Source organism: Lontra canadensis, unplaced genomic scaffold (assembly GCF_010015895.1).
Source record: "Lontra canadensis isolate GAN:19392208 unplaced genomic scaffold, GSC_riverotter_1.0 scaffold7, whole genome shotgun sequence".
NCBI lineage: Eukaryota > Metazoa > Chordata > Mammalia > Carnivora > Mustelidae > Lontra > Lontra canadensis.
Window position 1 is genome coordinate 25923464 of NW_022631001.1, and position 20026 is coordinate 25943489.

General features: G+C 43.7%; 1 long non-coding RNA gene across 2 annotated transcripts; it reads left to right on the forward strand.

The window, feature by feature from the left end:
- Window positions 1-918: 918 nt before the first annotated feature.
- LOC116865302 lies at window positions 919-16821 on the forward strand. 2 transcript variants are annotated; one of them, XR_004382172.1, is made up of 4 exons: window positions 919-1021; window positions 1116-1251; window positions 2069-2202; window positions 16792-16821. It is a non-coding gene; the product is annotated as an uncharacterized LOC116865302 (long non-coding RNA). The 2 variants fall into 2 exon arrangements; XR_004382171.1 differs by having other exon boundaries at window positions 919-1251.
- Window positions 16822-20026: the final 3205 nt, after the last annotated feature.

The following is a 20026-nucleotide window of genomic DNA, read 5'->3' on the forward strand; positions in this document are numbered from 1 at the left end:
TTCTAAAAGGTGATTATCATACCCTCATAGAAAAGAAAACTGGGACTCATTAAAGAATTTGCAATGTTTGGGGCGCCTGGATGGCTCAGAGGATTAAGCCTCTGCCTTCGCTCAAGCCATGGTCTCAGGGTCCTGATATTGAGTCCCATATCAGACTCTGCTCGGCAGGGAGCCTGCTTACCCCTCTCTACTTGCCTCTCTCCCTACTTGTGTTCTCTGTATGTCAAATAAATAAATAAAATCTTAAAAACAAAAAAGAATTTACAATGTCTTGGTTTGGAATCCACTCTTTTGAGGGGAAGAAGTAAATAAAACCTACCCATCATTAGCAGATGCCTCCTTCCTTTGGCTTTTCTAAACATTGCTTCATCGTGTTCGTGAGGATTCTTTAGTGACAAGCTCTGAGAACCAATTCCAAATTAATTAAGCCAAAAAAGAATTGGGAGGCAGAAAGGGAGGATTAATTATTATAAAAATACAAACATGTTTCAGAGAACCCAAGAGGGAAGAGTAGGCAGATGGGGGTCGGGGGGCAGTTTGCAGGATTTGAAAGCTGTCCGTGTAAATTCTGCAGGTGCGAGGCCTCTCCATTTCTCTCCAGAATCAGCCTTCTCCCGTCCTCCAACCTCAGCCCACTGTCACTGCCCCACAGATGCCGAATCTAAATGCTATAGATGCCACATCCTGCAGAGACCAAGTTAATTCTCTTTTGGCTTCAGGTTCATCTCACTTTGCCAAACACCTTGGATTTCTGTCACCCGAGAGGCCTGATAATACAGAAATGAAGTGTTGCTAGTGACAGACTTGAAATTTTCAACACCGCTGGGTGGAAGCGGGGAGCCTTCATCACTTCACTCAAGAGATGATGGATTGTGAGAAACAGTATCCAGACTCAATACAGGTTGTAGCCAGAGATCCTGGCCTCGGAGCTGGAGGCAGAAGCTGCATGTGACTAGTGATTTTGAGGCGGTCTGTGGATTATGTTCATGGGGCGTTTGGGATTGTCTGTCTGAGAAGACAGGTGTGTATGCTGAGCAGCTACAGGGTTGGCTGGGTGAACATGATCATTTCTGTTTCACCAACATTCCTCACTTGAGAAGACCTTATATTTACAGGCCAGGCCTTGAGGTGCATACACCACTTCTGCCCCAGTTCTGCCGCTTGAACTCAGGCCTGGGACCACGCCCACCCGGGTGGGAGGCCGGACAGTGGACTCCAGTTGTGTTCCCAGGAAGAAGAGGAAAGAAGCTGGTGAGTTTCTGACCACTCTGTTCCCCCAAGATCCTCCACTTCTGCAAAATGGTTTCAAAGCGCTTTAAGTTCCAAAAAGTCTGCTCCGCTCTTCTCAATACTCTGCATCTTTTCTGCACTTCTGCGTGGCGGTCTCCCAGCAGAGTGTAAGCGGAGTCTGGACATATTACGTGCATGAGTTAGTTCTACATGGCAGGGAGTAGTGCTTTGTTGCTGAAGAAAGAGGAAAAGGAAGGTGCCTGGGGGAGAGAAAAAAGAAAAATAGAGAAAAAAAACTCCACATGGTGTTTATTCCCTAACTGGAGTAAGGAATCTGTCCTTTCAACGTATTAAAGAATTAGACATCTAGCCTCAGAAATTGAGAAGCTTTCCTAAGCGTGAGGTTCAAATACCTACTTTATCTCAGTCTCAATGTGATGGGGGGAGGAAGAAATGAAGATTTCAGAAGAAATATCATTCTGCTCACAGTTCAGGGCATCCAGTCTAACCTCAAGGGAGACTCGGGGACCTGTTCGTGTGTCCCCATCAGCCGACTGAAGCTGACATCTGTAGGCTATTTACCTGTGAGTCAAAAACTGTAAAAATGTGATGGGGAGAGGTAAAGGTGAGGAGTTGAGAATTTATAATTGAACCGACGTTAACTAGAACTTGATTTTAAAAAGAAAATAATATGAATATGTACATTTCGACCATGACCTTGATCCCTCAACCCATTATTTTTGTTTCCTTGTGTTTCTTTTTGATATCTATTCCCTTATGTAAATGCATTCACATATTTTTTTTTGTAAATTCATCAATTTAAAACCCTACGTCATAGCTGCTGTTACAGTCGAAGGAAGGCTAAAGAAACACAACTAAACATGATGTATTGTGGATGGGATTTGGGAACAGAAGGAAGACATCAGGCAAAAGCCTAAGGAAATCTAAATAAAGCATGGACTTTGGTTAATGGTTAGGTATCCATATCGATTCACTAATTGTAACAAATAGACCACACTGCTGTAAGATCGCAATCATATGGGAAACTGGGTGTGGGGTATGTGGGAACTCCTTATACTATCTTCTCGATTCTTCTGAAACTCTAAAACTGTTCTAAAATACAGAGCCTATTTTTAAAAAGACAACATTATTATTCTATCCAGTAACTGTGTTCTTTTAGTGTCAGACATTCATTCTGTCTCTGGTTTTCCACTGTTAAAAATAATGTTCTCTAAACATCCTGTACCTTTTAAATGAATTCAGAACCAGAATCCGCTTCAGCTGGAACTGAAAAGTAGTTAAACGCTAATGATTGCTCCTTCCCCTTTTCCAAACATTCAACTACAAGTTTCCCTTAATCTTCAGCCTCTTCAGTGCCTGTCTCCCCACAGCTTACTGTAGCTAATGCTACCTACGTAATGAGTGCCGTTCTGGTCTCTAGAATGGATCCTGACCCAATCAAAAGGTACTTAAACAGTTCTGGCCCAATACTCATTGACCCAGCAAACGTCTATCAAGCACCCACAATGTGACAGATAATGTGGTAGATAGGCAGCACTCTCTGTGGCAAATATCCACTTTGCGAGGGTAAGAATATTTTATAAGGTTATGTTTGTGGTCATCCAAACTTGAGGGTTTGCATTTTAAAAGATGAAGCCAGTTTTGTCTTATATGTGACAGTCTTATCTTCAGATAGTTTTCCTCTTCCTTAACCTAGAGGCAATGTCCAGAATATAAATAACAAGGACATCTTGGCTCAGAATGTATCAGGAATCCAGAGCTATTTTGTATTGGTCCAACATGATACAGTCAGAAGTATGTAACAGTTTATTAAACTTAAGTCCCTATGTGAAATTAAATCATGGAGGTAAATGAGTATTAGATCATAACTAAATCTTAAGAAAAATAAAGGTAATTAATGACACATGCACCTTTTCTGCTGGGAAATCTTTGGGGGAAAAAAGCCCAGTGAGAGGCAGATTCAGCTGGACTGTTGAGGAGTGGTGGGAGTGGAACGGAAGGGTAGCCATGGAATGGTACAGAGAGGGTCCCATAAGATATCAGACCCCCGTCACGTTCTCGGGCCGGTGTGATTGATGATGCATCCATCCCATCAGGAAGATCCTTTCATCTCATTCCCTATGGTTTTCCCTACAACAGGGAAGACAGAGACCCACAGAGCTGAGCCATGCCCAGAGTAGCCATTACACCTTGTCCACAGGGAGCCTTCTCTGTCTTGAAGGGGAGCATGTCTGCGGTTTCCTTCCAAGGAGACAGGCAGTACTGAATGTTGGATTCCTTTTTTTGTTGTTGTTGTTGTTTGGTTTTTTGCTTTTAGTGCTCATACCCAATCATCTATTAACTTCTGGTTCAAGAGGGAAAACAAAAGTTTGTCTTTTCCCACCTGAAAACCCATTATATGACTGAAGAAAGATATAAAGGCACAGCAAAGCTAAAACAAGAGGGGGGGATATCAGTGTAACAGAAATGTCAACGCATTTCTAAGAGAAAGGAAGCGGACGGAGCCGTAGTTCCTAGTGATGCAAGGTCCAAGGAAACGGCAGCCTGCACCTTGTTAGAGAGGTGGGAGGCAGAGTTGGGTATAATCAGGCCCCAGGAGAACCAGGAGACCTGGAAACACCAGGAATGGCCACAGAAAGAAAGAAGACTTGGCCGTGAAAGCTGGGAAATATAATTGAAGTTCTAGAGATAGAACATTGTACCCTTCTTACACCCTCTCCCACCCTATCCTCACCCAGAAACCCCAGCAGGAAGGCATCAGTCTCTCAAGCAGCTGTTGAGAATGTGTATTTCCAATTCTGCCCTCTGGCCAGCCGATGAGTGGATCAGCCTGGAGCCAAGCTCTCCAGTAAAGAAGCCCAGCACATATTCAGAGTCCCAGTCAGGTCTTTGTGGCTCTTTCCTAAAAATAAATTAGTATCAGGGTGCCCAGGTGGCTCAGTTGGTTAAGTTCAGGTCATGATCCCCAGGTCCTGGGATCGACTGTCATATCGGGCTCCATGCTTGGTGGGAAGCCGGCTTGTCCCTCTGCTCCTCCCCCTGCTTGTGCTCTCTCTCTCTCTCTGTCAGATAAATAAATAATATGTTAAAAAAATAAATTAGGGGACGCCTGGGTGGCTCAGTGGGTTAAGCCTCTGCCTTCGGCTCGGGTCATGATCTCAGGGTCCTGGGATCGAGCCCCATATCGGGTTCTCTGCTCAGTGGGGAGCCTGCTTCCCTCCCTCTCTCTCTGCCTGCCTCTCTGCCTACTTGTGATCTCTGTCAAATAAATAAATAAAATCTTAAAAAAAAATAAATTAGTATTACCAGATATTTGAAAGCTTACAAGGTGAAAGAGAGTAACCAAAACAAAACAAGCAGCAGCAGTTATGAAACCAGGAAGCAAGAATGAGCTTGGGAATTATATAGTTGATAAGCAAGTCAACGAAGAATTGTAAGATAAAGACAGAAATATGAGAAAAAAGACTTACAACACTAAAGTAATAGAAAGTCCAAATGGATAAAAGAGGGTGGACAAGCATGAAAGAGCTAAGAGGAGAATTGACCTGAGCTGAAGGACACAAGTCACCAGATGAAAAGGATCCACCAAAGTCCAAGCACATGAGTGAAAAAAAGACTCACATTTTGATAAATCACTGTGAAATTTTAAAACTCCATGAATAAAGGGAAGATTCTAAAAGATTTCAAAGATGGATGAAAATTAGAGGTGACTTCCAAATTAGAATTGAAAATTAAGCTCACATGGGCCTGCTCACCTGTAATCCTAGGTACTCGAAGACAACAGAATAGTGCCTTTAGAGTTCTGATGGAAAATATTTTTGGTCTTTTAATTTTATATCCTGACAAATTTTCTGTCAAGTGTAAGGATAGACTAGGAACATTTTCAGACAAATAAGAAAAAAGGACCTTTTATCTCCCAACATATTCCCAGTGAGAAAGTTCCTGAGGATAAACTCAAATAAGACCAGGCAGTAAGCCCACAAAGAGGCAGACTTGCAACTCAAGCCAGGAGGGTCATGAAAGGAGCCCAAGGGTGGGAGCCCTGTAGCCGTGACAGGCTGGAGCGGGAGCACGGGGGATCCAGGAAGCTGAAGCTACAGAAAATACGGATTCAAGAGATTTGCTGTGCTTGAAAATCTGGAGACACTCAAGGAGGTGATGAAAACCATGTTTATTTCTAGAAAACTATTTTCTTCCCTCTCTTAAAAAAAAATTGCTTCAAAATCCTTCTTCCCTGGTAAAACTATCCTATAATTCTCTCCTCAGGGTCCTTCTTCAGAGGTTCTCAGGAGCTGGCTGTTCCGGCAAAGCTTACTCATAATTTGGGGTTGGGTGGCCTGAAACTCCCTCCCAGACTTCTGTTTATAAGAGTTTATATTCGTGAGGGGAAGGGTGATAGGCTTTGGGGCTGAGGAAAGCTGTTGCCTGGAGGAGAGGAAGGAAAACTACAAATCAATACAGAATTACATGATATTTATCTCCTAACTAGCTCAGGGTCCTTCTCCAATCAGCCATTTGGTCTGGGTAGGGCTCTGCCTTCAAATCTAAGAAGGGACCATATAAGCCAGGCTAAACCCAAATAATATTAAGCACTCACTAGTGACAATATTGGTTAAAAGGCAGTACATAGGGGCACCTGGGTGGCTCAGTCGGTTAGGCATCTGCCTTCTGCTCAAGTCATGATCCCAGAGTCCTGGGATAGAGTCCCACATTGGGCTCCCTACTCAGCGGGCAGTCTGCTTTTCCCTCTGCCCCTCACTCTACTCTCCTGCTTTCTCTCTCTCTCTCTCTCTAAAATAAATAAGTTCTTAAAAAAAAAAAAAAAAGCAGCACATTCCCTAAGATGTCCAGTCACAGGGAAACTTAGGATGGTAGCTAGAAATGTTGAGACAAAGGTTTTCACTTTCCTGCTGGTTGTCAATCTGGACTGATGTAGTCTTCGAAGTTGCTGGCTGCCGTATGAAAATCACAGGACAGAGAGAGCCTCTCTGAGGAAACTGACACACAGTGGGAAGCAGAGCCAAAAGATGGAGAGGACTTATGACCTGATGATATTTTATGAGTTCCTGCTTCAGGCCACACCCATAGCCAACCCCATTCTGGGACTTTTAAGTGAGTCCATAAACTCACTTTTTACATAATGAATCTCGGTCAAGTTTCTTTCTGCATAAAACAGAAATATTCTTACCTGATATAGACTTTATACATTTGCTTATTGATTTTCAACTTTTTGAACAGAATGCTTTATGGCAACAGGAGAGAATATAAATACTTTTTAAAAAGATTTTATGTATTTATTTGTCAGAGACAGAGAGAGAGACAGAGAGAGAGAGAGAGAGCAGAAGCAGGGGGGGCAGAGGCAGAGGGAGAAGCAGGCTCCCCGCTGAGCAAGTCCTCAATGCGGGACTTGATCCCAGGACCCTGGATCATGGCCTGTGCCAAAGGCAGATGATTAACCAGCTGAGCCACCCAGGCATTCCAAGAATATAAATACTTTTAAAAATACAAAAATGAAAGTACAGATGATAGAAACAGATGGAAGGTAGAAGCAAAGGTAAATGAGGAACATAGACATTATTTCTATAAGAGTTGGGGTCAAGAGATATGGTCTATAGATGATGAAACAAGACATAAAGATATAAGTTAGCATTTGAAGTTACAAATGCCATAAATACAGGAACCAAAAATGATGCTATAAGCACCTTGGGAGGATTGGAAAGGTTTGTAATAGATATGTATTCTAGGATCTATGAGGAAATGGAGATCAGTTCTAAAACTACCAATGACCAAAAACACCAAAGAAAAAGCAAAGTATACAGGGGAAGAAAATAGATTTAAATTGTAAGACTCAGAAGGCATAAACTAGAGAAGTTGAAGTGGAGCCTTGGGAAGCCTTGGGAAACCTTGGGTCTGTGTCTCCATGCACCTTTGTGAAGTGTGTGTTCCTCTCTGGGTGGGAAAGTTACTCTAGGAAGGGGTATTGGATGATGGGATGTGAGGATGCTTATGAGTCTGGTAGTAGGGACATGCACACTTTGGAGCCCAGGGATTCTTGAGCTGAGGGTTAAGAGTGTGGGGTGGAGACTCAGAAAAAAAGGTGGGACAGAGCCGTAACTAACTCCTGTGGTTGCTTTGACAATTTTGTACATCAATGTTGGTGGGAAGTGGAAAAATTTTCAGCTGGAAAGAAGGGGGGAAGTTGATAATATCTCACTTTAGAGAAAACTAACAATGGGGGCACCTGGATGGCTCAGTTGGTTAAGCATCTGACTCTTGGTTTCGGCTCATGTCACGATCTCATGGTGGTGAGATCAAGCCTTGCATCTCGCTCCACGCTCAATGGGAGTCTGCTTGAGATTCTCCCTCTCCCCTTCTCTCTTTCCCCTCTCTCTCCCCCAGCTCACTCTGTATTTCTCAAAAAAAAAAAAAATTGAGAAAAGTAATAAGAACTTTGGTTAAGGTAACTTGGAGACATGATATACTCAAAACTCCTTAAAAAGTAGAGGGGTAAAAAGCCAAAAGGAAAAGGAGACTCTTGCTGTGGCAATAAAGTGGCCTGAGAATACTCCAGCATCAAGAAGGCTTCCTCTAGGGCTGATGAGGGGCACTAGTTAGATTTTGACTCAAATACTTTTCTCCTGAAAGAAAGGCTAAGATTGTAGGAAAGAAAGTGTTTCCATCTCTTGAAGTAGGAGGCATTTCAAACAGCCTGTGGCATCCTGTCATTTATTCAAGAAAACAAGGATGTGTTTAGAGATAACTTGGGCAGACCAGCTTAAAAACAGAGGTCACAGCTCACAGCGCCTGGCAGGTTCAGTGAGAAGAGCACGTGACTACATGAATGAACCCCAGGGAGGGAAACACTGACCCCGGTGAGTCCGAGCTGGTAAGTCTGTTAAAAAAACTGTTGAGTTCCCCAAAATCCTAAATAGTGGAAGCTTTCACAAAAGGAACTAAAAGGTGGTAATAATGGGCAAGTCGTTGACAATATTACTGATTTTAAATTTTATATTGACCATCCCAAACTATTCGAGTCATGCAGTGGTATTTTGGTCAGACTCCAGAATATAAATGATAGGAGTAGGTTTGAGCAGGAAAGAAACCCTGAAAAGATACAAGGTAAACCGGGGAAATAGCTATACGTGGAAGGAGGGTGTTTGTAGGGGGAGGGACAGATTTTATAGAAGATGAGAGAAGAGCTGTGGAAGATGGAAAAGTGTAAGTAAAAGGTAGGGAAATACTGGATGAGACCTTGTTGAACAGAGAGGAAATCTGTATTAGAAGAAAGGAAGTAGCAAGGTTAAGGGAACTCTAATGCACCGTCTGTAAATTCAGATTATTGCCTATGGGTCACCAAGTCCTTCCGAAGAGTTGGCCGGAAGGAGGAGGGAAGTTTGTACATTGCTGAGCACATGAGAAACAGTTTGGGCTGGCCTTGTCAGGCTAAGCACCCTCAAAATGTACAAAGTCAGTTAAGGTGAGAGAAGGAGTCAGTTACAGGAAAAGAATGGTAGGTTATGAGAGAAATGTCAAGAAATAAAAATAGACTCTTTTTCATAAGACGATAAAGATTAAAGAATTATGTAAACTAGGGGAAGGAGTGAAAAGGATACGAAGGTGTTTTAGGAATAGGCAGGCATCCAGCAAACACCAGCAAAGGGAATCAGTCCCTTGTCGGAATGCAGAACAGAAGGACAGAAAACAGACCAGTGGGCCCACAGTCAGCCCTTGTGATCCCTTGCAGCCAGTGCCTAGCTCACTGTGACAGGCAGGGGGCTAGGAGGCCCATTCATCCAGGGAGGGAGGACACTGTGTTCTCCTAGAGGCCTCCCCACCCACAGAAGTCCCAGGGAAGGAACTCTAGCTTTCAGAGTGGGACCCATCCCCCATGCCTGTGGTGCTGCCCATTTCCTGCAGCAGGGGCCAGAGATGCATACAGTTCACAGGAGCTGCTCTCCTTCCTCCTTCCCAGCTCCTCTAGCACTCTCTGCCTTTGGCTCATCAGAATGGCTCTCACCAGTCCCCTTTCCCTGGGCATGCAGCCTCCAAGTCATCCTCATTCCCCCAGTCCCATCCCTGAGTGGCCTGTACATCACCTTTCCTGACCCCACCTGCCATAACTCATCTCCTGAAAATTATCACTGTGCCCTTGGAGCTCAAGTTCATTCAGCAGCAGACTATTCTCATCCTTGCCCTCTTTTATGAATGTTCTCTTCGTCTTCTTGCTCTGCAACATAATTTTGGTCTGAAGATCCTGCTTTCTTTGAAATCCCCTCTAAAGGTAGTTGCTTGCGGGCCTCTGGCCCTCGTATCCCTGGACCAGGAGGTGAGTTACACGTTCCTCATTGCCAATCCCAAATGCCCTTTCTGCCACAATATGAAGAGACTAGACTATCCACAACCCTTCTGTCTGCGGGCATCTCTGCCCTCTTCCCCATGCTTAGAAGATTTTAGCCCCTGGATCATTCTCTCCAACACTCCAACACCATTCTTGGGGATTTCCACATCCACATTGATGATGATTCCGGTACCCTGGACTCAAGTTCCCTCAATATTCTCTTCTCCGTGAACTTGCCTTCCACTCTGTCTAAGCCATTCTCTTCCATGGTTGTATTCTAGACCTTATCCTTACAAGGACTTCAGTCTCACCACAATTTCAATTTTAGATATTCCATTCTCTGACTACACCTCTTTCCTAACCCAGATTTTCTAGAACACAGAGCCGGTTTGAGGCAAAACATGTGTTGATTCTTTTCTTGGAAAGACGCAAGAGCGAGGAAGAAGGAATATCAGGTAGAGAAGTCAAGAGAACACCTACAAGGTGGTGCTATACTGAGGTAGTCCATCTTTACAAGCATGCCAAACAGGGTTGCTTACAGGAGCCTTCCAGAGAAGCCATATGGAACCACAGCAACTAAAAACAATCTATCGGGGGAGGAAAAGGAAGCCATTTATCTGTGGGTGCCTTCCCTCATGGGCCAAAATCCTCCCCATGGGACAATAATTCCTTGCAATCAGCAGGTTGTGTATTTGACCACTCTGGGAAGTCAGTGAGGAAGCCAGAGCACCCAAGGGTCCAGTCGGGTCAGTGTGGGAGCTGCTGTGACTCCCATGGCAGTGGATGGGACAGAAGTCGTGCTGACCCCTGGTCCTGAACCCCAAGGGGAGCCTGAGGCAAGCAGAGCTGGGAGATATGGTGGTCAGGGCTATGACCAGTGGAATGAAATCAGGCATCCCTGGGGCCAGTATGGTCAGAAAATATGGCAAGTGGCTTAAATCCTGGGGAGAGCACTGGGCAGGTCAGGCTGAGCACCTCTGGGGTGAAATAAGCTGGATCTTGTACCACCCATCTGTTATGCCACTTAGGTCTGTTCTTACCCGTTTATATCTGGAGCTTCTTTGAGGAAAAATGATGTCACTTTTTCCCCAAGAGAACAGTGTAAATCCAATTCTTCAAGCTGATGGCCAGTTGCAGCTCTTTAAAAAGGGACTGTAAGACCAAGTTAAATCCCTTTGCTATAGCTGTGGTCCCGGGGCCATAATTGATATTCATCCTCCTCCTGTTCTAACAACTATTCTAGGTTTCCATCACTCTCAGTCAACACTTTGGCTGGTCTGGGTTACTTGCCCGGTAACCTTGCTCTTGCCAGGCAATTGTGGCAATTACCCATTCAGAGTAATCACTGGGCAGAGAAACAGCCAGACTTGCCCCAGTGAATCCCCTGAATTGCAGACATTCTCCTTTATCCATTATAAAATGACAACCCATGCTATTCATGTGAATCTATGTCGACAACCCCTGCCACGATAGAAACGTCTTTCTTTGTTGGCTGGTCTATTGGCATGAGGAGCCCCGAGTGAGCAAACCATGGTCACAGCCTCCAGTTACCTGGTAGAAGCACGCGCGCACAGACACACACACACACACACACACGCACATGTGCGCGCGCACAGGAATAGGAATTTGTCAGGACCTAAGATAAGGCAACAGGAAATGTGAATTCTACAAGTGGGTCATTGGAAATAATGGTGTTCAGGGACAATCCTGCTTCACCTTGTAGTTGCCCAGACCTATGTAGTCTGCTATTGAGGAGAAAATCACCTTCCTTCCTGGCATCATTCTAGTAACACATTCCCAAGGAAATTGCAAGGATTACTGCCACCAACCAGGCTTGAAAGATACAGAGTAGCTATTCCCACCCCAACCCCATCTAATTTGTCCTTTTGGCAGATGCGAAAGCTAGACGGGTTCTGGAGAGTGACTGTGGATTATTATGAACATAATCAGCTAGTGAATCCAATTACTGTTGCAACCCAGACGTGGTATCTTTACTGAAGCAAATCTAGAGAGCTCTTTTCAGCCCCAAAGCAATCTGGCTCCATGTGGCATGACGGCTGTATTATGTCACTATTTTTTCTCATGGCTATGTCCACCTCTGGCTTTCTGGAATAATCTAGCCAGAGGAGGCCTCGATCATCTTGATAACCCACAGATCATCACACTGGCCCATTACATTGATGATACTATGCTACTAGGAGCTGCTGAGCCAGAAGTAGTAAGCACTCCAAAGACTTTGGTAGAACATGGGCATTCCAGAGGACAGGAGATCAACTCTATGGAATTTCAGGGACCTGACCTTTGGATGAAGTTTCTGGGGTCCAGTTGCCTGGGGCGTGTTGAGATACAGCTACTAAACGAGAGGCAGGTTGTTTCATCTTGACTTGACCACCCTCACTAGAGAGGCACAGAGCTTGGTGATAACCTGCTTGGATCTTGGAGGCAACATAGGTACTACATTGAAGCATGTTATGCCAACCCGTTTACCAAGTAATCCACAAGATCACCAGCTCTGAGCGGGCCCTGGGGCCAGAAAAGGCTCAGCAGCAGGCAGAAGTGGTTCAAGCTGCCCTGCTGCTTGGATCTTGAGACCCGGCAGACCCAGTGGTGTGGGAAATGTACCAAAAGGGAGACCTTCTGCCAAAACCCCGATAAGATAATCACGGTGCAGACCCTTAGGGGATTGAAATAAAACTATACCCTTTTTCTGCTGGCTGTCCTCCATCTGAAAAGCAAATCTTAACTTGCCCCTGGATCCTGGCATGATGCAAACAGACTCCCGCTTGAGGGGGGAGGCTGTCAGCACTAGATGAATTTGCAATCTCTAAGAACTGTCAGTCACAGTAGTGGCTAACATTAGAGGTAAGCTAAGTGATGTGACACAGGACGCCATGGGCTCTGATCCAGTTACTCCTTGGACCACTGAGACACCCTTGTATTCCACATTAAATCCATTCTGTTAAAGATGGGAGCTGGCTGCATCCTCTGTAAGAGATTTAAAATATAAGGACGACCGAAACTAGCTGCAACCAGATGTAAGGAGCCAGAGGTGTAAGAGGGCAGATGGAGAGAGAATTTGGAGCAGAGAAGTGGGAAGGCAGGTAAGAGGGGTCTTGGAGCTCTGGAGAACGAGGCAGTGTAGTATTGTAAAATCTGTCTTCCCAAATGCAGCTTGTTCTTCAGGGCCCCAAGACCTCTCTTACCCAGGTTCCTTCTTCCCTGCCCCCAAATCCCTCTCCATCTGCCCCCTTACACCTCTGGCTCTTTACAGCTAGTTCAAGAGAGAGAAACCACATCATGCCTTCTGACTCAAGGAGGTAATAGAATCCAGTAAAACCACCACGACACTCAGATACAAAGATTACACTGCTGCTGGGGAGAGAGACGGATGGGAAGGTATTCTCACGAAGAGCGGTTTCAGTGAACAGAAGAGGAGGACACAAATGGCATCAGTGTGGTGAGAGAGCAGGATGTAGACGTCTTGGAAAGGTCGACTGAGAAGGACCCCTAGCAGAGGTCACCCCAGCTAGGGCAGAGGTGCTTTTCTAGACGCTCTCACTGCTCTCTGGATCTCCCATCCTGCTCTGTAAGTATCTAATTCCTCCACTAAACTCAGGACAGGATTCACTTCTGCTCCATCCCTTATCCCCTCCTGCCCTCCAGCAGTCAGCATGGCAGCTGGTGTGCACTGAATGACCCATACGTGAATGAATCATGTTATGCATGTTGGTAGTCATGGAGATATCAGGTCCCCCTTCAAGGAAGGACTTGCTGCCCAGATGCAGAGAACATAGCCAGGAGGCAGATGTAGCTGTCCCCTCTTTCAGGATCTGCTTAAGCAGCCCTTCCCCGTGACTGACTGAGCCGTTCCAGCCACACACAAGATACTGACAGGCAATATTCCAGAGTAACTCCAGGTTGGCCAAGACTTGGGCAGGTCTGGAGAGCAGTTCAGTTTCTTCCTCTGCCTAACCCAGCTCCTTCCTCCCACCTCCCTCACCCCATCTTTACAAATGTGGATCCTGTGAAACAGCAAATAGCAAAATTCAGACTAAGTTTTCAAGATTTCGTTGGCTTTATTCAACAAGTCATGCACCAGGCAGCATCCAATCTAGCATGTCGAAAGGCGCTCTGAGAAACTACAAAATGGGAGACTTTTAGAGGCAGAAGGGAGCAGGAAGTGACACTAGGCAAGAAAACAGGTTGGCTACTGCGAGGTTACTTTCTGTAGGGGATGGCAGAGGTTCATCTGGCAGATTCCTTGGGTGATTTCCAGATTGGCTGGCTTAAGACTATTTCTGGGGAAGACAAAAGTGTAATTAAGTTAAATCTCAGTTTGGTGACGTGGGCTGAGCATAAACAACTTTGTTTTGGGTGGGCCTGTTGTCTTGTTTTTCACATCACATCACAGAAACCATCTGGTACCCAAACTCCATCTTCAGCTTCTGCTTCCAAAGAAGCCATTGTGTGACAGAAGATAAAGGAGCTTGTCCACCACCCGAACAAGACAAATAGGAGATTGGGGCAAGGGGCAGCCAAGCAGATGTGTGGCCAGAGTTCACCTTTCTTACTATGAAAAATATGTGCCCTAGAATTTCATCTGTTCCTTTGCCTTTTTAAGATTCCATTCTTCTGTCAACTTTCTAGTTAAGTTACGTATCGAATAATGTCAGATAAATGAGAAGGGGTTTGCGTTATGCTTGTCAGTCAGAAAGATCAGAGCCCCCTCGAGCTTGGAGAAAGGGTGGTGGTCATTCCACCAGCTCTCAAGGAAGACAGAGAGTGGCTCTGATGCCCAGTCCTTCTCTTCTATTAACTTTATCAACAAAATCAACAAAAACCAGTGTGGAGAGTTCTTCTGAGACCTGAATGTTCACTTTATGATCCCCAAAGCCTTCCTTTCTCCTCTCTAGTAGCCAGGCTGCAGAAACAAGCATTATGGAAGGAAGGAAGGGGAGAAGGAAGGGAGGGACGGAAAAGAGGGAGGGACTGAGCAAGGGAGGGAGGGAGGAAGGGAGGAGCAGAGCATGAGGCATGGTGCTCAGGAAAGGCTCACAGAGCAAAATCTTGATGGTGGAAAAGAGGAAAAGAAGTGGAGTCATTTAGTTCTGGGTGTAAATTCTTGGTGTAGCACATACTTGCTGAGAGAGAACCTAGTGAGTTGCTTTAACCTCTCTGGTTATTAAATGAAGCCTCATTTGTCCACCTCTTAGACTCTCCTAGTCTGTGCTTCAGCCTCTGTGAATTTCCAGAGTGTTCCCTTTGCAGTTACCCCTTCTCCAAGTGCCCCGCCAGCCAGCTACTATATTCCCTTTTACCGTGTCAACTGTGGCTCTTCCTGCAGAACTCAGCTCAGATGTCTCTGCCTTTAGGAAGCCTTCCCTGGCCTCTCAGACTGCTGTGGGCTCCCAGGGAAACCTGAGTTGTCTCAGTTGCAGCACTTACCTCTCTGCTGTGATATCAGTGGACTGCCTGCCGTTCGAGGCTCCAAGCCTTGGACTGGGACTATGGTTTCAGGGTCTGGCACTTCACAGATGTACTATAAATGAGGTTCGATATTACTGAAACTATGTCCGCTTTAATGGCTTGGACAAATGCACAGGGTAGGCATCAACAAATACGTGTTGGGAGGAAGGTACAGTAGGGGAGCAGAATGGTAAAAATTCTTCCTGATTTTAATGATATTTCATGCACTGTCTTAAAAGTCCACAAGATGTCAGTGTTTCCACATGAGAAATAATGCAGCAGTCTGAAACTAAACGTACTCCCACTAGCTGACGCTGGAAGTTAATTTAAAGTGAATATTGATATAGAAATAAGAGCAATTAGTTGATTGGTTGATTTAATTGACTAGGCAGTATACGCACATGGTACAAAATTCAAAAGCGTGTACAATGGAAAGTAAGCCCTCCTTGCCTCTCTATTTCTCTCCCTTATCCCCCAGCTCCATTTCGCCTACCCTAAGGGCAACTGTTTTTATTACCCTTCCATAGATATCCTAAGTATTTAAGCACATAAATGTATATATCAAGTTTTTAAATAACACTAATGGCTGTATATAACTGTTCAGTGCCTTGATTTTTTTTCTACTTAAAACACCTCAGAGTGTTCCATATTAAAAGCGACAGGCTTTACTCCATAAAAAAAATAATATTCCATAGTTTAGATTTAACTTAATGTATTTAATCCAGTTCCTATTGAAGGATATTCAGCCTGTTTCCAATGAAAAATGTTTGGGGGTATTTCTCCTGCTTCTTGCTATTACAAATAGCCCAAAACTTTCCTCATTTTACCTATGACAAGTCTATCTATATTTTAAAATTCCGATGTTTGATATTGTCAGGCAGCTAGCCCTTTGTTGAGGTTGTACCCATTTACATTCCTACCAAAAATGTGTCTTTTTCTTTATAAACTTGCCACAGATGTTATATATTTAATATAAGTAAGTATAGTATAAGTATATGCTTAAAATATATTTAAAAATGTATATTTGCCAATCTGATAGATGAACCGTATCTTATAGTTATTTTTTTTTTTAATTTTAAGTAATCTCTACACCCAACGTGGGGCTCGAACTCATAACCCTGAGATCAAGAGTTGCACACTCCACTCACTGAACCAGCCAGGCACCCCTTATGTTATAGTTTTTACTTTATTTTGTAATTTTTATTTTATTTATTTACTTATTAGAGAGGGTATGAGTGAGAGCGCTGGGGGTGGGGGCCATGTAGAGAGAGGCTCCTTAGGCAGTCTCAGTGCTCTGAGTGTGGAGCTCGATCCCACCACCTGGAGATCATGACCTAAGCCAAAATCAAGAGTCAGACGCTTAACGGACTGAACCACGCAGGCACCCCTTATCTTACTGTTTTTGAAAATACTTTGTTGAAGTGAAATTGACATGCAATAAACTGTACAGGTTTAAAGTATACATTTGATCAATTTTGACATTTGTGCCCTTGTGAACCATCACCACAACCAATATAATGAACATAACCATCATTCCCAAAGGTTTCTTTGTATCCTTTTGTAATTGCCTCCCCCCCACCGTACCTCCCTTCCCACCCATCCCCACACAACCACTGGTTTACTTTGTGTTACTATAAATTAGATTTTATTTTCTGGAATCTTATATAAATGGGATAATACAGCATGCAGTCTTTTTTCTTTCTTTCTTTCTAAGATTTTATTTATTTATTTGACAGAGCAAGTGCACAAGCAGGGGGAGCTGCAAAGGAAGAGGGAGAAGCTGACTCCCCATTAAGCAGGGAGCCTGACTCAGGACTGATCCCAAGACCCTGGGATCATGACCTGAGCCAAAGGGAGACGTTTAATGACTGAGCTACCCAGGTGGACCCTCATTTAAAAAATCAAATCATGTTCTTATTACTGTATTGAGTTTTGTGAATCCTTTTTATATTCTGATACAAGTCTTTTATTAAATATATAATTTGCAAATATTTTCCCCCCTTTGTGGTTTCTCTGTTCATTCTTTCTCTCTTTTTAAGATTTGCTTATTTTAGAGATAGAGAGTACAAGCAAAGGGAGGGGCAGAGGGTTAGAGAATCCTAAAGCAGACCCCTACTGAACATGGAGACTGATGACACTAGATCCTGGGCCCCTGAGACCATGACCTGAGCTGAAATCCAGAGTCAGCCGCTTAACCGACTGAGCCACCCAGGCACCCTTCTATTCATTTTCTTAACAAAGTGGCTTTTGAGGAGCCAAAGTTCTTAATTTTGACAAAGTCAGATTTTATCCTTTTTTTTTTTTTTTAATGGCTCATGGTTCTGGTATTGTATCTAAGAAATCTTTGCCTTGCTGAATTTCAGAAAGATATTCTTCATGTTTTCTTCTAGAAGTTTTAGAGTTTAGGATTTACATTTAGATCTATAATCCATTTTGAGATTGTTTTTGTTTATGGTGTAAGATATGGATCAATAAAGCTTTCATTTGTACATTTTTAAAAAAGATTTTATTTTTTTGACAGAGATCACAAGTAGGCAGAGAGGCAGGCAGAGAGAGAGAGGGGGAAGCAGGCTCCCTGCTGAGCAGAGAGCCCGATAGAAGAAGGCAGAGGCTTAACCCACTGAGCCACCCAGGCACCCCATTGTACATTTCTTATCATGGACGTAGTTGAGCATATTTTCATGTCTAAATACAACTTGTATTTTTTTTCTCATGAGCTCTTTGTTCAAGTCCTTTGCTTGAGGCTAAGTTTGGATATGTAGTTCATGGAAGCAGAATGTGGAATCTGGCAGCGCCCTGCACACCTAATCACTTGCACTGTGCAGGCCTCTTTTTCTAACTCATCCACAGGGAGACCCGTTCTTTACTTTGCACAAAGGCGCAGTATAAGCTAGCAAAGGCCTTGCCCTTGTCCATTTGTCTCTTGTGTGGTAGGCCTTTTGCTTATTACTATTATTATTAGGAGTTTTCTATATTACTTAGCCCTTTCATCACTGTGGTGCGAATATCTTTTTTCCCATATTGTCATTTTCTCACTGTGTATATTTTTCACTGTATATATTTCAGTATCAGAATTATTTTTTTGTAGAGTCAAAAAATCTATCTTTTCTATATGATTTCCATATGATTTCACTAGTATGTGGAATTTAAGAAAACAAAGGAACAAAGGGCAAAAAAAAGAGAGAGGGAGGCAAACCAAGAACAGACTCTTAACTGTAGAGAACAAATGATGGTTCCCAGAGGGGAGATAGGTGGGTGGGGGATGGGTGAGACAGGTGATGTGGATTAAGAAGGGCACTTGCTGAGATGAGTGCTAGTGTTGCGTGAAGTGCTGAATCACTGTATTGTACATCTGAAACTAATATTATACTGTATGTTAACTAACTGGAATTTAAATAAAAACTTAAAAAGAAGTTTAGAGTAGGGAATACAATGCACCCCTAGAGCAGGGAAAACACTGCTGGCTGCCATTTCTGGAAGACCTAATGTGAGCCAGGGACGGTGGTGGTCTCCATATTACCTCATTCAATACAAGCAATCCTCTTGAAGGTATGTAGTATTATTTTTGATAATAATGAGGAAATTAACAATGAGAAAGGGTAAGGATAAGGAAGTTTGTCCAAGGTCATACATCTAGTAAACTCAAGAGTCAAAATTGAAATCAAGGTCTGCCTGCACTCCAAAGTTTATGTTCATTCCCCACGATAATAAAGCAGGAGTAATCCTTTTACCAAAGAAATATTTATTTAGCAGCTCTTTTTGTTCTAGACATTGTTCTGAGTGCTAGTAATGTAAGAGAGAAAAAACAAAGTCCCTATTTTGTGGGGCTCATGTTCTATTGGAGCGAGACAATAAACAATTAATTTTCAGTATATCACCTGGTAAGTACTGTGAAGAAAAATTAGGCAGGATAGGAAGCATGTGGGAAAGAGAATTGCTATTTTAAATAAAATCGTCAGAGAAGGCTCTGATGACATGAAGTTCGAGGAGAGAAGGAAGGGCAGAAGTAAGAGATGGGACTGGCATAAAATAGCTTCTTCCTTTGCTTGTGGACTGTCTGGGAAAGAAAGGAAGAAGTGGGTGTGCCGATACTGAGCTCCGAATTAGAAGACCTGAGCTTTTTTAATTGATTGATTAGCAATTTTTTCCACCTCTGAGCTGAAATTCCCTTTCCTGTAGACAGGAATAACATTTCTTGCCCAGCTTCCCCATGCAGCTGTCATGAGATACGATGCGACAACCCATGTGAAAACCCTTCGAAAATAACACAAGTGAGAAAACAAGACTGGGAGTTAGCTCTTCAACCGAAAGGAAGTCTATGTAAGAATATAAAGAGAATTGTTATTACAGGTGTACTGGTTCCCCTAGATTTCTTTTTTGAAAAGCTGTCGCAGGCTAAAAAGAGACTCAGGCTAAAAGAAATAAGCATACATTTCATAAAAGTTTTCTACTGCAGATCTCTGTTTAACTTGCAGTAGTCAGAACCTGTGTCGCATTTTTAAAAAAAATTCTAATGATTTTTATTTATTTGAGAGAGAGCGAGCACGAGAGAGGGGTGGGTCAAAGGGAGAGGCAGACTCCCCGCTGAGCAGGGAGCCCAATTCCAGACTGGATTCTGGGACTCCAGGATCACGACCCCAACTGAAGGGAGTGGCGTAACCAAACTGAGCCACCCAGGCGTCTGCCTGCGTCGTGTATTTTGACTAAATTTGGCAGGAGGCTCTGGGAATCGAACCTTAATTCTAATCTCCACGTTCTACCCAGGCATTTCCCCTTTTACCACGCCCCCTCAGTCAAACTCCACTTCCCAACATGCACTAGGCTCCTCTGAGTCGGCAGTCATTGTGACGCAAGTTCCACAGCTTTCTGGGAAATGTAGTTTATTTGTTCTCCAGCTACGGAAAAGTCTAAGGCTATGGACTACCACTCCCGTGAAGTAGTGCGGTATTCCACCGCGTTCGCGGCGTCTTC